The sequence below is a fragment of the Colletes latitarsis genome, unplaced genomic scaffold, assembly GCF_051014445.1.
Source record: "Colletes latitarsis isolate SP2378_abdomen unplaced genomic scaffold, iyColLati1 scaffold0013, whole genome shotgun sequence".
In the NCBI taxonomy this organism is placed as follows: domain Eukaryota; kingdom Metazoa; phylum Arthropoda; class Insecta; order Hymenoptera; family Colletidae; genus Colletes; species Colletes latitarsis.
In genome coordinates, this window is record NW_027488368.1 from 16927788 (window position 1) to 16945930 (window position 18143).

Consider the following 18143-nt stretch of genomic DNA (forward strand, 5'->3'; position numbering starts at 1 on the left):
GTTTGTGTCACGTAGTAATGCGGTGCCACACCGAAACAGTCTATTAAACCTGGTTGCGATTAATATTTTAGAGGATATCGCCGGTTATGTCACGGTTAGGTCTGGGATTTGCCCTCATCTGGATCCAACTTTCGCATTTTTCGGATACTTGTTGTGCAGATCCTGGCCTTTTTCTGGCTTGGACCACGTAGTAATGTTGTACCACTCTGGAGCAGTCAATTAAACCTGGTTGCGATTAATATTATAGAGGATAACGCCGGTTATGTCTGGGTAAGTTCTGGAATTTGCCCTCATCTGTCTCGTACTTTCGCATTTTTCGCAAACCTGTTGGCCAGACCCTGGGCTTTTTCTGGTTTGGTTCAGGTTGTAAAGTGGTACCACACTGAAACAGTCAATAAAATCTGGTTCCGATTAATGTTTTAGAGGATAACGCCGGTTATGTCTGGGTAAGTTCTGGGATTTGCCCTCATCTGGCTCGTACTTTCGCATTTTTCGCATACTTGTTGGCCAGATCCTGGGTTTTTTCTGGAATGGATCACGTAGTAATAAGGTTCCACACCGAACCAGTCAATTAAAGCTGGTTCCGATTAATGCTTTAGAGGATAACGCCGCTAATGTCTGGGTTAGGTCTGGGATTTGCCCTCATCTGGCTCGTACTTTCGCATTTTTCGCATACTTGTTGGGCAGATCCTGGCCTTTTTCTGGCTTGGACCACGTAGTAATGCGGTGCCACACCGAAACAGTCTATTAAACCTGGTTGCGGTTAATATTATAGAGGATAGCGCTGGTTATGTCTGGATTAGTTCTGGTATTTGCCCTCGTCTGGCTCGTACTTTCGCATTTTTCGCATACTTGTTGGCCAGATCCTGGCCTTTTTCTGGTTTGTGTCACGTAGTAATGCGGTGCCACACCGAAACAGTCTATTAATCCTGGTTGCGATTAATATTAAAGAGGATAACGCCGGTTATGTCTGGGTTAGTTCTGGGATTTGCCCTCATCTGGCTCGTACTTTCGCATTTTTCGCATACTTGTTGGACAGAACCAGGGCTTTTTCTGGTTAGGATCACGTAGTAATGCGGTACTACACCGAAACAGTCAATTAAACCTGGTTGCGATTAATATTTTAGAGGATAACGCCGGTTATGTCTCGGTTAGGACTGCGATTTGCCATCATCTGGCTCGTGCTTTCGTTTTTTTCGCATACTTGTTGGCCACGTCCTGCGCTTTTTCAGGTTTGGATCACGTAATAATGAGGCACCACACTGAAACAGTCAATGAACACCTGGTTCCGATTAGTATTTTAGAGGATAACGCTGGTTATCTCTGGGTTAGTTCTGGTATTTGCCCTCATCTGGCTCGTACTTTCGCATTTTTCGCATACTTGTTGGGCAGATCCTGGCCTTTTTCTGGCTTGGACCACGTAGTAATGCGGTGCCACACCGAAACAGTCTATTAAACCTGGTTGCGATTAATATTTTAGAGGATAACGCCGGTTGTGTCTGGGTTAGGTCTGGTGTTTGTCCTCATCTGGCTCGTACTTTCGCATTTTTCGCATACTTGTACGGCAGAACCTGGCCTATTTCTGGCTTGGACCACGTAGTAATGTGGTACCACACTGAAACAGTCAATTAAACCTGGTTGTGATTAATATTATAGAGGATAACGCCGGTTATGTCTGGGTAAGTTCTGGGATTTGCCCTTATCTGGCTCGTACTTTCGCAATTTTCGCATACTTGTTGGCCAGATCCTGGCCTTCTTCTGGTTTGTGTCACGTAGTAATGCGGTGCCACACCGAAACTGTCTATTAAACCTGGTTGCGATTAATATTAAAGAGGATAACGCCGGTTACGTCTGGGTAAGTTCTGGGATTTGCCCTTATCTGGCTCGTCCTTTCGCATTTTTCGCATACTTGTTGGCCAGACCCTGGGCTTTTTCTGGTTTGGTTCATATAGTAATGTGGTACCACACTGAAACAGTCAATTAAACCTGGTTGCGATTAATATTTAAGAGGATAACGCCGGTTATGTCTCGGTTAGGTCTGGGATTTGCCCTCATCTGGCTCGTGCTTTCGTTTTTTTCGGATACTTGTTGGCCAGGTCCTGGGCTTTTTCTGGTTTGGATCACGTAATAATGTGGTACCACACTGAAACAGTCAATTAAACCTGGTTGCGATTAATATTATGGAGGATAACGCCGGTTATGTCTGGGTAAGTTCTGGGATTTGCCCTCATCTGGCTGGTACTTTTGCATTTTTCGCATACTTGTTGGCCAGACCCTGGGCTTTTTCTGGTTTGGTTCAGGTTGTAAAGTGGTACCACACTGGAGCAGTCAATAAAAGCTGGTTCCGATTAATGTTTTAGAGGATAACGCCGGTTATGTCTGGGTTAGGTCTGGTGTTTGCCCTCATCTGGCTCGTACTTTCGCATTTTTCGCATTCTTGTTGGCCAGACCCTGGGCTTTTTCAGGTTTGGTTCATGTAGTAATGTGGTACCACACTGAAACAGTCAATTAAACCTGGTTGCGATTAATATTTAAGAGGATAACGCCGGTTATTGCTTGGTTAGGTCTGGGATTTGCCTCATCTGGCTCGTGCTTTCGTTTTTTTTGCACACCTGTTGGCCAGGTCCTGGGCTTTTTCTGGTTTGGATCACGTAATAATGTGGTACCACACTGAAACAGTCCATGAAAGCTGGTTCCGATTAGTATTTTAGAGGATAACGCTGGTTATGTCTGGGTTAGTTCTGGTATTTGCCCTCATCTGTCTCGTACTTTCGCATTTTTCGCATGCTTGTTGGCCAGACCCTGGGCTTTTCCTGGTTTGGTTCATGTAGTAATGTGGTTCCACACTGAAACAGTCAATTAAACCTGGTTGCGATTAATATTTAAGAGGATAACACCGGTTATGTCTGGGCTAGTTCTGGAATTTGCCCTCATCTGTCTCGTACTTTCGCATTTTTCGCAAACCTGTTGGCCAGACCCTGGGCTTTTTCTGGTTTGGTTCAGGTTGTAAAGTGGTACCACACTGAAACAGTCAATAAAATCTGGTTCCGATTAATGTTTTAGAGGATAACGCCGGTTATGTCTGGGTAAGTTCTGGGATTTGCCCTCATCTGGCTCGTACTTTCGCATTTTTCGCATACTTGTTGGCCAGATCCTGGCCTTTTTCTGGTTTGTGTCACGTAGTAATGCGGTGCCACACCGAAACAGTCTATTAAACCTGGTTGCGATCAATATTTTAGAGGATATCGCCGGTTATGTCACGGTTAGGTCTGGGATTTGCCCTCATCTGGATCCAACTTTCGCATTTTTCGGATACTTGTTGTGCAGATCCTGGCCTTTTTCTGGCTTGGACCACGTAGTAATGTTGTACCACTCTGGAGCAGTCAATTAAACCTGGTTGCGATTAATATTATAGAGGATAACGCCGGTTATGTCTGGGTAAGTTCTGGAATTTGCCCTCATCTGTCTCGTACTTTCGCATTTTTCGCATACTTGTTGGCCAGACCCTGGGCTTTTTTTGGTTTGGTTCAGGTTGTAAAGTGGTACCACACTGAAACAGTCAATAAAATCTGGTTCCGATTAATGTTTTAGAGGATAACGCCGGTTATGTCTGGGTAAGTTCTGGGATTTGCCCTCATCTGGCTGGTACTTTCGCATTTTTCGCATACTTGTTGGCCAGATCCTGGCCTTTTTCTGGTTTGTGTCACGTAGTAATGCGGTGCCACACCGAAACAGTCTATTAAACCTGGTTGCGATTAATATTTTAGAGGATATCGCCGGTTATGCCACGGTTAGGTCTGGGATTTGCCCTCATCTGGATACAACTTTCGCATTTTTCGGATACTTGTTGGGCAGATCCTGGCCTTTTTCTGGCTTGGACCACGTAGTAATGTTGTACCACTCTGGAGCAGTCAATTAAACCTGGTTGCGATTAATATTATAGAGGATAACGCCGGTTATGTCTGGGTAAGTTCAGGGATTTGCCCTCATCTGGCTCGTACTTTCGCATTTTTCGCACACTTGTTGGCCAGGTCCTGGGCTTTTTCTGGTTTGGATCACGTAATAATGTGGTACCACACTGAAACAGTCAATGAAAGCTGGTTCCGATTAGTATTTTAGAGGATAACGCTGGTTATGTCTGAGTAAGTTCTGGGATTTGCCCTCATCTGGCTGGTACTTTTGCATTTTTCGCATACTTGTTGGCCAGACCCTGGGCTTTTTCTGGTTTGGTTCAGGTTGTAAAGTGGTACCACACTGGAGCAGTCAATAAAAGCTGGTTCCGATTAATGTTTTAGAGGATAACGCCGGTTATGTCTGGGTTAGGTCTGGTGTTTGCCCTCATCTGGCTCGTACTTTCGCATTTTTCGCATACTTGTTGGCCAGACCCTGGGCTTTTTCAGGTTTGGTTCATGTAGTAATGTGGTACCACACTGAAACAGTCAATTAAACCTGGTTGCGATTAATATTTAAGAGGATAACACCGGTTATGTCTGGGTTAGTTCTGGTATTTGCCCTCATCTGTCTCGTACTTTCGCATTTTTCGCATACTTGTTGGCCAGACCCTAGGCTTTTCCTGGTTTGTTTCATGTAGTAATGTGGTTCCACACTGAAACAGTCAATTAAACCTGGTTGCGATTAATATTTAAGAGGATAACACCGGTTATGTCTGGGCTAGTTCTGGAATTTGCCCTCATCTGTCTCGTACTTTCGCATTTTTCGCATACTTGTTGGCCAGACCCTGGGCTTTTTCTGGTTTGGTTCAGGTTGTAAAGTGGTACCACACTGAAACAGTCAATAAAATCTGGTTCCGATTAATGTTTTAGAGGATAACGCCGGTTATGTCTGGGTAAGTTCTGGGATTTGCCCTCATCTGGCTCGTACTTTCGCATTTTTCGCATACTTGTTGGGCAGACCCTGGGCTTTTTCTGGATTGGTTCATGTAGTAATGTGGTACCACACTGAAACAGTCAATTAAACCTGGTTGCGATTAATATTATAGAGGATAACGCTGGTTATGTGTGGGATAGTTCTGGTATTTGCCCTCATCTGGCTCGTACTTCCGCATTTTTCGCATACTTGTTGGGCAGATCCTGGCCTTTTTCTGGCTTGGACCACGTAGTAATGTGGTACCACACTGAAACAGTCAATTAAACCTGGTTGCGATTAATATTTAAGAGGATAACGCCGGTTATGTCTCGGTTAGGTCTGGGATTTGCCTCATCTGGCTCGTGCTTTCGTTTTTTTCGCACACTTGTTGGCCAGGTCCTGGGCTTTTTCTGGTTTGGATCACGTAATAATGTGGTACCACACTGAAACAGTCAATGAAAGCTGGTTCCGATTAGTATTTTAGAGGATAACGCTGGTTATGTCTGGATTAGTTCTGGTATTTGCCCTCATCTGTTTCGTACTTTCGCATTTTTCGCATACTTGTTGGCCAGACCGTGGCCTTTTTTTGGTTTGGTTCATGTAGTAATGTGGTACCACACTGAAACAGTCAATTAAACCTGGTTGCGATTAGTATTTAAGAGGATAACGCCGGTTATGTCTCGGTTAGGTCTGGGATTTGCCCTCATCTGGCTCGTACTTTCGCATTTTCCGCATACTTGTTGGCCAGACCCTGGGCTTTTTCTGGTTTGGTTCATGTAGTAATGTGGTTCCACACTGAAACAGTCAATTAAACCTGGTTGCGATTAATATTTAAGAGGATAACACCGGTTATGTCTGGGTTAGTTCTGGAATTTGCCCTCATCTGTCTCGTACTTTCGCATTTTTCGCATACTTGTTGGCCAGATCCTGGCCTTTTTCTGGTTTGTGTCACGTAGTAATGCGGTGCCACACCGAAACAGTCTATTAAACCTGGTTGCGATTAATATTTTAGAGGATATCGCCGGTTATGTCACGGTTAGGTCTGGGATTTGCCCTCATCTGGATCCAACTTTCGCATTTTTCGCATACTTGTTGGGCAGATCCTGGCCTTTTTCTGGCTTGCACCACGTAGTAATGCGGTACCACACCGAAACAGTCTATTAAACCTGGTTGCGATTAATATTTTAGAGGATAACGCCGGTTATGTCTGGGTTAGGACTGGTGTTTGTCCTCATCTGGCTCGTACTTTCGCATTTTTCGCATACTTGTAGGGCAGATCCTGGCCAATTTCTGGCTTGGACCACGTAGTAATGTGGTACCACATTGAAACAGTCAATTAAACCTGGTTGCAATTAATATTATAGAGGATAACGCTGGTTATGTCTGGATTAGTTCTGGTATTTGCCCTCGTCTGGCTCGTACTTTCGCATTTTTCGCATACTTGTTGGCCAGATCCGGGCCTTTTTCTGGTTTGTGTCACGTAGTAATGCGGTGCCACACCGAAACAGTCTATTAAACCTGGTTGCGATTAATATTAAAGAGGATAACGCCGGTTATGTCTGGGTTAGTTCTGGGATTTGCCCTCATCTGGCTCGTACTTTCGCATTTTTCGCACACTTGTTGGCCAGATCCAGGGTTCTCTGGTTTGGATCACGTAGTAATGCGGTACCACACCGAAACAGTCAATTAAACCTGGTTGCGATTAATATTTTAGAGGATAACGCCGGTTATGTCTCGGTTAGGTCTGGGATTTGCCCTCATCTGGCTCGTACTTTCGCATTTTTCGCATACTTGTTGGACAGAACCAGGGCTTTTTCTGGCCTGGACCACGTAGTAATGTGGTACCACACTGAAACCGTCAATTAAACCTGGTTGCGATTAATATTTTAGAGGATAACGCCGGTTATGTCTCGGTTAGGACTGCGATTTGCCCTCATCTGGCTCGTGCTTTCGTTTTTTTCGCGTACTTGTTGGCCACGTCCTGCGCTTTTTCAGGTTTGGATCACGTAATAATGAGGCACCACACTGAAACAGTCAATGAACACCTGGTTCCGATTAGCATTTTAGAGGATAACGCTGGTTATGTCTGGGTTAGTTCTGGTATTTGCCCTCATTTGGCTCGTACTTTCGCATTTTTCGCATACTTGTTGGGCAGATCCTGGCCTTTTTCTGGCTTGGACCACGTAGTAATGCGGTGCCACACCGAAACAGTCTATTAAACCTGGTTGCGATTAATATTTTAGAGGATAACGCCGGTTATGTCTGGGTTAGGTCTGGTGTTTGTCCTCATCTGGCTCGTGCTTTCGTTTTTTTCGCATACTTGTTGGCTAGATCCTGGGCTTTTTCTGGTTTGGATCACGTAGTAATGTGTTACCACACAGAAACAGACAGTAGAAGCTGGTTCCGAATAGTATTTTAGAGGATAACGCTCGTTATGTCTGGGTTAGTTCTGGTATTGTCAGCCATCTGGCCCATACTTTCGCGGTTTTCGTATACTTCTTGGCCTGATCCTGGGTTTTCTCTGGTTTGGATGCCGTAGTAATGAGGTTCCACACCATAACAGTCAATTAAACCTGGTTCCGATTAATGTTTTAGAGGATAACGCCGGTTATGTCTGGGTTAGGTCTGGTATTTGCCCTCATCTGGCTCGTGCTTTCGTCTTTTTCACATACTTGTTGGCCACGTCCTGCGCTTTTTCAGGTTTGGATCACGTAATAATGAGGCACCACACTGAAACAGTCAATGAACACCTGGTTCCGATTAGCATTTTAGAGGATAACGCTGGTTATGTCTGGGTTAGTTCTGGTATTTGCAACCATCTGGCCCATACTTTCGCGTTTTTCGCATACTTGTTGGCCAGTCCCTGAGCTTTTTCTGGTTTGGTTCAGGTAGTAATGTGGTACCACACTGAAACAGTCAATAAAAGCTGGTTCCGATTAATATTTTAGTGGAGAACGCCGGTTATGTCTCGGTTAGGTCTGGGATTTGCCCTCATGTGTTTCGTACTTTCGCATTTTTCGCATACTTGTTGGCCAAACCCTGACCTTTTTCTGGTTTGGTTCAGGTAGTAATGTGGTACAACACTGAAACAGTCAATAAAAGCTGGTTCCGATTAATATTTCAGTGGAGAACGCCGGTTATGTCTCGGTAAGGTCTGGGATTTGCACCCATCTGGCTCGTACTTTCGCATTTTTCCCATACTTGTTGGCCAGATCCTGGGATTTTTCAGGTTTGGATCACGTAGTAATGTGGAACCACACTGTAGCAGTCAATAGATGCTGGTTCCGAATAGTATTTCAGAGGATAACGCTGGTTATGTCTGGGATAGTTCTGGTATTTGCAATCATCTGGTTCATACTTTCGCGTTTCTCGCATACTTCTTGGCCTGGTCCTGGGTTTTTTCTGGTTTGGATCCCGTAGTAATGTGGTTCCACACCGAAACAGCCAATTAAACCTGGTTGCGATTAATGTTTTAGAGGATAACGCCGGTTATGTCTGGGTTAGTTCTGGGATTTGCCCACATCTGTCTCGTACTTTCGCATTTTTCGCATACTTGTTGGCCAGATCCCGGCCTTTTTCTGGTTTGTATCACGTAGTAATGCGGTACCACACCGAAACAGTCAACTAAACCTGGTTGCGATTAATATTTTAGAGTATAACGCCGGTTATGTCTGGGTTAGTTCTGGGATTTGCCCTCATCTGGCTCGTACTTTCGCATTTTTCGCATACTTGTTGGACAGAACCAGGGCTTTTTCTGGTTAGGATCACGTAGTAATGCGGTACCACACCGAAACAGTCAATAAAAGCTGGTTCCGATTAATATTTTAGTGGATAACACCGGTTATGTCTGGGTTAGTTCTGGGATTTGCCCTCATCTGGCTCGTGCTTTCGTATTTTTCGCATACTTGTTGGCCAGGTCCTGGGCTTTTTCTGGTTTGCATCACGTAGTAATGTGGTACGACACTGAACCAGTCAGTAGAAGCTGGTTCCGAATAATATTTTAGAGGATAACACTGGTTATGTCTGGGTTCGTTCTGGTATTTCCAATCATCTGGCCCATACTTTCGCGTTTTTCGCATACTTGTTGGTCAGATCCTGGGTTTTTTCTGGCTTGGATCCCGTAGTAACGCGGTACCACACCGAAACAGTCAATTAATCCTGGTTGCGATTAATATTTTAGAGGATAACGCCGGTTATGTCTGGGTTAGTTCTGGGATTTGCCCTCATCTGGCTCGTACTTTCGCATTTTTCGCATACTTGTTGGACAGAACCAGGGCTTTTTCTGGTTAGGATCACGTAGTAATGCGGTACCACACCGAAACAGTCAATAAAAGCTGGTTCCGATTAATATTTTAGAGGATAACACCGGTTATGTCTGGGTTAGTTCTGGGATTTGCCCTCATCTGGCTCGTGCTTTCGTATTTTTCGCATACTTGTTGGCCAGGTCCTGGGCTTTTTCTGGTTTGCATCACGTAGTAATGTGGTACGACACTGAACCAGTCAGTAGAAGCTGGTTCCGAATAATATTTTAGAGGATAACGCCGGTAATGTCTGGGTTAGGTCTGATATTTACCGTCATCTGGCTCGTACTTTCGCATTTTCCGCATACTTATTGGCCAGATCCTGGCCTTTTTCTGGTTTGGAACACGTAGTAATGCGGTACCAAACCGAAACGGTCAATTAAACCTGGTTGCGATTAATGTTTTAGAGGATAACGCCGGTTATGTCTGGGTTAGTTCTGGTATTTGCAATCATCTGGCTCATACTTTCGCGTTTTTCGCATACTTGTTGGGCAGATCCTGATCTTTTTCTGGCTTGGACCACGTAGTAATGTGGTACCACACTGAAACGGTCAATTAAACCTGGTTGCGATTAATATTTTAGAGGATAACGCCGGTTATGTCTCGGTTAGGTATGGGATTTGCCCACATCTGGCTCGTGCTTTCGTTTGTTTCGCATACTTGTTGGCTAGATCCTCGGCTTTTTCGGGTTTGGATCACGTAGTAATGTGGTACCATACTGAAACAGTCAGTAGAAGCTGGTTCCGAATAGTATTTTAGAGGATAACGCTGGTTATGTCTGGGTTAGTTCTGGTATTTGCATCCATCTGGCCCATACTTTCGCGGTTTCGCATACTTGAAGGCCAGATCCTGGGTTTTCTCTGGTTTGGATCCCGTAGTAATGAGGTTCCACACCGAAACAGTCAGTAGAAGCTGGTTCCGAATAGTATTTTAGAGGATAACGCTGGTTATGTCTGGGTTAGTTCTGGTATTTGCAACCATCTGGCCCATACATTCGCGTTTTTCGTATACTGCTTGGCCAGATCCTGGGTTTTCTCTGGTTTGGATGCCGTAGTAATGAGGTTCCACACGAAAACAGTCAATTAAGCCTGGTTCCGATTAATGTTTTAGAGGATAACGCCGGTTATGTCTGAGTTAGGTCTGGTATTTGCCCTCATCTGGCTCGTGCTTTCGTTTTCTTCGCATACTTGTTGGCTAGATCGTGGGCTTTTTCTGGTTTGGATCACGTAGTAATGTGGTACCACACTGAAACAGTCAGTAGAAGCTGGTTCCGAATAGTATTTTAGAGGATAACGCCGGTTATGTCTGGGTTAGATCTGGTATTTGCCCCCATCTGGCTCGTGCTTTTGTCTTTTTCGCATACTTGTTGGCTAGATCCTGGGCTTTTTCTGGTTTGGATCACGTAGTAATGTTGTACCACACTGGAGCAGTCAAATAATCCTGGTTGCGATTAATATTTTAGAGGATAACGCTGGTTATGTCTGGGTTAGTTCTGGTATTTGCAATCATCTGGCTCGTACCTTCGCATTTTCCGCCTACTTGTTGGCAAGATCGTGGGCTTTTTCTGGTTTGGATCACGTAGTAATGTGGTACCACACTGAAACAGCCAATTAAACCTGGTTGCGATTAATATTTTGGAGGATAACGCCGGTTATGTCTGGGTTAGTTCTGGGATTTGCCCTCATCTGGCTCGTACATTCGCATTTTTCGCATACTTGTTGGCCAGACCCTTAGCTGTTTCTGGTTTGGTTCAGGTAGTAATGTGGTACCACACTGAAACAGTCAATAAAAGCTGCTTCCGATTAATATTTTAGTGGAGAACGCCGGTTATGTCTCGGTTAGGTCTGGGATTTGCCCTCATGTGTTTCGTACTTTCGCATTTTTCGCATACTTGTTGGCCAGATCCTGGCCTTTTTCTGGTTTGGATCACGTAGTAATGCGGTACCACACCGAAGCAGTCAATTAAACCTGGTTGCGATTAATATTTCAGAGGATAACGCTGGTTATGTCTGGGTTAGTTGTGGAATTTGCAATCATCTGGCTCATACTTTCGCATTTCTCGCATACTTGTTGGCCAGATCCAGGGCATTTTCTGGTTTGTATCCCGTCGTAATGTGGCTCCACACCGAAACAGTCAAATAATCCTGGTTGCGATTAATATTTTAGAGGATAACGCTGGTTATGTCTGGGTTAGTTCTGGTATTGGCAATCATCTGGCTCGTACCTTCGCATTTTCCGCCTACTTGTTGGCAAGATCGTGGGCTTCTTCTGGTTTGGATCACGTAGTAATGCGGTACCACACCGTAACAGTCAATTAAACCTGGTTGCGGTTAATATTTTGGAGGATAACGCCGGTTATGTCTGGGTTAGGTCTGGTATTTGCCCTTATGTGGCTCGTACTTTCGCATTTCTCGCATACTTATTGGCCAGATCCAGGGCTTTTTCTGGTTTGTATCCCGTCATAATGTGGTTCCACACCGAAACAGTCAATTAATCCTGGTTGCGATTAATATTTTAGAGGATAACGCTGGTTATGTCTGGGTTAGTTCTGGTATTGGCTATCATCTGGCTCGTACTTTCGCATTTTTCGCAAACTTGTTGGCCAGATCCTGGCATTTTTCTGGTCTGTATCACGTAGTATTGCGGTACCACACCGAAACAGTCAATTAAACCTGTTTGCGATTAATATTTTACAGGATAACTCTGGTTATGTCTGGGTTAGTTCTGGTATTTGCTATCATCTGGATCATACTTTCGCAATTTTCGCGTACTTGTTGGCCAGATCTTGGGTTATTTCTGGCTTGGACCACGTAGTAATTTGGTACCACACTGAAACAGTCAATTAAACCTGGTTGCGATTAATATTTTAGAGGTTAACGCCGGTTATGTTTCGGTTAGGTATGGAATTTGGCCTCATCTGGCACGTACTTTCGCATTTCTCGCATACTTGTTGGCCAGATCCAGGGCATTTTCAGGTTTGATCACGTACTAATGCGGTACCAGACCGATACAGTCAATTAATCCTGGTTGCGATTAATATTTTAGAGGATAACGCCGTTTATGTCTCGGTTAGTTCTGGGATTTGCTCTCATCTGTCTAGTACCTTCGCATTTTTGGCCTACTTGTTGGCTAGATCCTGAGGTTTTTCTGGTTTGGATCCCGTAATAATGACGCTCCACACCGAAACAGTCAATTAAACCTGGGTTCGATTAATATTTTAGAGGATAACGCCGGTTATATCTCGGTTAGGTCTGGGATTTGCCCTCATCTGGCTCGTACCTTCGCATTTTTCGCATCCTTGTGGGCCAGATCCTGGCCTTTTTCTGGTCTGTATCACGTAGTATTGCGGTACCACACCGAAACAGTCAATTAAACCTGGTTGCGATTAATATTTTACAGGATAACTCCGGTTATGTCTGGGTTAGTTCTGGTATTTGCTATCATCTGGATCATACTTTCGCACTTTTCGCGTACTTGTTGGCCAGATCTTGGGTTATTTCTGGCTTGGACCACGTAGTAATTTGGTACCACAATGAAGCAGTCAATTAAACCTGGTTGCGATTAATATTTTAGAGGATAACGCCGGTTATGTCTGGGTTACGTCTGGGATTTGCCCCCATCTGGCTCGTACTTTCGCATTTCTCGCATACTTGTTGGCCAGATCCAGGGCTTTTTCTGGTTTGTATCCCGTCATAATGTGGTTCCACACCGAAACAGTCAATTAATCCTGGTTGCGATTAATATTTTAGAGGATAACGCTGGTTATGTCTGGGTTAGTTCTGGTATTGGCAATCATCTGGCTCGTACTTTCGCATTTTTCGCATACTTGTTGGCCAGATCCTGGCATTTTTCTGGTCTGTATCACGTAGTATTGCGGTACCACACCGAAACAGTCAATTAAACCTGGTTGCGATTAATATTTTACAGGATAACTCTGGTTATGTCTGGGTTAGTTCTGGTATTTGCTATCATCTGGATCATACTTTCGCAATTTTCGCGTACTTGTTGGCCAGATCTTGGGTTATTTCTGGCTTGGACCACGTAGTAATTTGGTACCACACTGAAACAGTCAATTAAACCTGGTTGCGATTAATATTTTAGAGGATAACGCTGGTTATGTCTGGGTTAGTTCTGGTATTTGCAATAATCTGGCTCGTACCTTCGCATTTTCCGCCTACTTGTTGGCAAGATCCTGGGCTTTTTCTGGTTTCGATCACGCAGTAATGCGGTACCACACCGTAACAGTCAATTAAACCTGGTTGCGGTTAATATTTTGGAGGATAACGCCGGTTATGTCTGGGTTTGGTCTGGTATTTGCCCTTATCTGGCTCGTACTTTCGCATTTCTCGCATACTTATTGGCCAGATCCTGGGCTGTTTCTGGTTTGATCACGTACTAATGCGGTACCAGACCGAAACAGTCAATTAATCCTGGTTGCGATTAATATTTTAGAGGATAACGCCGTTTATGTCTCGGTTAGTTCTGGGATTTGCCCTCATCTGTCTAGTACCTTCGCATTTTTCGCCTACTTGTTGGCTAGATCCTGAGCTTTTTCTGGTTTGGATCCCGTAATAATGACGCTCCACACCGAAACAGTCAATTAAACCTGGGTTCGATTAATATTTTAGAGGATAACGCCGGTTATATCTCGGTTAGGTCTGGGATTTGCCCTCATCTGGCTCGTACCTTCGCATTTTTCGCATCCTTGTTGGCCAGATCCTGGGCTTTTTCTGGTTTGGATCACGTAGTAATGCGTTACCGCACCGTAACAGTCAATTAAACCTGGTTGCGATTAATATTTTGGAGGATAACGCCGGTTATGTCAAGGTTAGTTCTGGGATTTGCCCTCATCTGGCTCGTACCTTCGCATTTTTCGCCTACTTGTTGGCTAGATCCTGGGCTTCTTCTGGTTTGGATCACGTAGTAATGCGGTAGCACACCGAAACAGTCAATTAAACCTGGTTGCGATTAATATTTCAGAGGTTAACGCTGGTTAGGTCTGGGTTAGTTCTGGTATTTGCAATCATCTGGCTCATACTTTCGCATTTCTCGCATACTTGTTGGCCAGATCCAGGGCATTTTCTGGTTTGTATCCCGTCGTAATGTGGTTCCACACCGAAACAGTCAATTAGTCCTGGTTGCGGTTAATATTTTGGAGGATAACGCCGGTTATGTCTGGGTTAGGTCTGGTATTTGCCCTTATCTGGCTCGTACTTTCGCATTTCTCGCATACTTATTGGCCAGATCCTGGGCTGTTTCTGGTTTGATCACGTACTAATGCGGTACCAGACCGAAACAGTCAATTAATCCTGGTTGCGATTCGTAATTTAGAGGATAACTCTGGTTATGTCTGGGTTAGTTCTGGTATTTGCTATCATCTGGATCATACTTTCGCAATTTTCGCGTACTTGCTGGCCAGATCTAGGGTTTTCTCTGGCTTGGACAACGTAGTAATTTGGTACCACACTGAAACAGTCAATTAAACCTGGTTGCGATTAATATTTTGGAGGATAACGCCGGTTATTTCACGGTTAGTTCTGGGATTTGCAATCATCTGGCTCGTACCATCGCATTTCTCGCATACTTCTTGGCCATATCCAGGGCTTTTTCTGGTTTGTATCCCGTCATAATGTGGTTCCACACCGAAACAGTCAATTAATCCTGGTTGCGATTAATATTTTAGAGGATAACGCTGGTTATGTCTGGGTTAGTTCTGGTATTGGCAATCATCTGGCTCGTACTTTCGCATTTTTCGCATACTTGTTGGCCAGATCCTGGCATTTTTCTGGTCTGTATCACGTAGTATTGCGGTACCACACCGAAACAGTCAATCAAACCTGGTTGCGATTAATATTTTAGAGGATAACTCTGGTTATGTCTGGGTTAGTTCTGGTATTTGCTATCATCTGGATCATACTTTCGCAATTTTCGCGTACTTGTTGGCCAGATCTTGGGTTTTTTCTGGCTTGGACCACGTAGTAATTTGGTACCACACTGAAACAGTCAATTAAACCTGGTTGCGATTAATATTTTAGAGGATAACGCTGGTTATGTCTGGGTTAGTTCTGGTATTTGCAATCATCTGGCTCGTACCTTCGCATTTTCCGCCTACTTGTTGGCAAGATCCTGGGCTTTTTCTGGTTCGGATCACGTAGTAATGCGGTACCGCACCGTAACAGTCAATTAAACCTGGTTGCGATTAATATTTTGGAGGATAACGCCGGTTATTTCACGGTTAGTTCTGGGATTTGCCCTCATCTGGCTCGTACCTTCGCATTTTTCGCCTTCTTGTTGGCTAGATCCTGGGCTTTTTCTGGTTTGGATCACGTAGTAATGCGGTAGCTCACCGAAGCAGTCAATTAAACCTGGTTGCGATTAATATTTCAGAGGTTAACGCTGGTTATGTCCGGGTAAGTTCTGGTATTTGCAATCATCTGGCTCATACTTTCGCATTTCTCGCATACTTGTTGGCCAGATCCTGGGCATTTTCTGGTTTGTATCCCGTCGTAATGTGGTTCCACACCGAAACAGTCAATTAATCCTGGTTGCGATTAATATTTTAGAGGATAACGCTGGTTATGGCAGGGTTAGTTCTGGTATTTGCAATCATCTGGCTCGTTCCTTCGCATTTTCCGCCTACTTGTTGGCAAGATCCTGGGCTTTTTCTGGTTTCGATCACGCAGTAATGCGGTACCACACCGTAACAGTCAATTAAACCTGGTTGCGGTTAATATTTTGGAGGATAACGCCGGTTATGTCTGGGTTTGGTCTGGTATTTGCCCTGATCTGGCTCGTACTTTCCCATTTCTCGCATACTTATTGGCCAGATCCTGGGCTGTTTCTGGTTTGATCACGTACTAATGCGGTACCAGACCGAAACAGTCAATTAATCCTGGTTGCGATTAATATTTTAGAGGATAACGCCGTTTATGTCTCGGTTAGTTCTGGGATTTGCCCTCATCTGTCTAGTACCTTCGCATTTTTCGCCTACTTGTTGGCTAGATCCTGAGCTTTTTCTGGTTTGGATCCCGTAATAATGACGCTCCACACCGAAACAGTCAATTAAACCTGGGTTCGATTAATATTTTAGAGGATAACGCCGGTTATATCTCGGTTAGGTCTGGGAATTGCCCTCATCTGGCTCGTACCTTCGCATTTTTCGCATCCTTGTTGGCAAGATCCTGGGTTTTTTCTGGTTTGGATCACGTAGTAATGCGTTACCGCACCGTAACAGTCAATTAAACCTGGTTGCGATTAATATTTTGGAGGATAACGCCGGTTATGTCAAGGTTAGTTCTGGGATTTGCCCTCATCTGGCTCGTACCTTCGCATTTTTCGCCTACTTGTTGGCTAGATCCTGGGCTTCTTCTGGTTTGGATCACGTAGTAATGCGGTAGCACACCGAAACAGTCAATTAAACCTGGTTGCGATTAATATTTCAGAGGTTAACGCTGGTTAGGTCTGGGTTAGTTCTGGTATTTGCAATCATCTGGCTCATACTTTCGCATTTCTCGCATACTTGTTGGCCAGATCCAGGGCATTTTCTGGTTTGTATCCCGTCGTAATGTGGTTCCACACCGAAACAGTCAATTAGTCCTGGTTGCGTTTAATATTTTAGAGGATAACGCTGGTTATGTCTGGGTTAGTTCTGGTATTTGCAATCATCTGGCTCGTACCATCGCATTTTCCGCCTACTTGTTGGCAAGATCCTGGGCTTTTTCTGGTTTCGATCACGTAGTAATGCGGTACCACACAGTAACAGTCAATTAAACCTGGTTGCGGTTAATATTTTGGAGGATAACGCCGGTTATGTCTGGGTTAGGTCTGGTATTTGCCCTTATCTGGCTCGTACTTTCGCATTTCTCGCATACTTATTGGCCAGATCCTGGGCTGTTTCTGGTTTGATCACGTACTAATGCGGTACCAGACCGAAACAGTCAATTAATCCTGGTTGCGATTCGTAATTTAGAGGATAACTCTGGTTATGTCTGGGTTAGTTCTGGTATTTGCTATCATCTGGATCATACTTTCGCAATTTTCGCGTACTTGCTGGCCAGATCTAGGGTTTTCTCTGGCTTGGACAACGTAGTAATTTGGTACCACACTGAAACAGTCAATTAAACCTGGTTGCGATTAATACTTTAGAGGATAACGCCGGTTATGTCTGGGTTAGATCTGGGATTTGCCCCCATCTGGCTCGTACTTTCGCATTTCTCGCATACTTCTTGGCCATATCCAGGGCTTTTTCTGGTTTGTATCCCGTCATAATGTGGTTCCACACCGAAACAGTCAATTAATCCTGGTTGCGATTAATATTTTAGAGGATAACGCTGGTTATGTCTGGGTTAGTTCTGGTATTGGCAATCATCTGGCTCGTACTTTCGCATTTTTCGCATACTTGTTGGCCAGATCCTGGCATTTTTCTGGTCTGTATCACGTAGTATTGCGGTACCACACCGAAACAGTCAATCAAACCTGGTTGCGATTAATATTTTAGAGGATAACTCTGGTTATGTCTGGGTTAGTTCTGGTATTTGCTATCATCTGGATCATACTTTCGCAATTTTCGCGTACTTGTTGGCCAGATCTTGGGTTTTTTCTGGCTTGGACCACGTAGTAATTTGGTACCACACTGAAACAGTCAATTAAACCTGGTTGCGATTAATATTTTAGAGGATAACGCTGGTTATGTCTGGGTTAGTTCTGGTATTTGCAATCATCTGGCTCGTAGCTTCGCATTTTCCGCCTACTTGTTGGCAAGATCCTGGGCTTTTTCTGGTTCGGATCACGTAGTAATGCGGTACCGCACCGTAACAGTCAATTAAACCTGGTTGCGATTAATATTTTGGAGGATAACGCCGGTTATTTCACGGTTAGTTCTGGGATTTGCCCTCATCTGGCTCGTACCTTCGCATTTTTCGCCTTCTTGTTGGCTAGATCCTGGGCTTTTTCTGGTTTGGATCACGTAGTAATGCG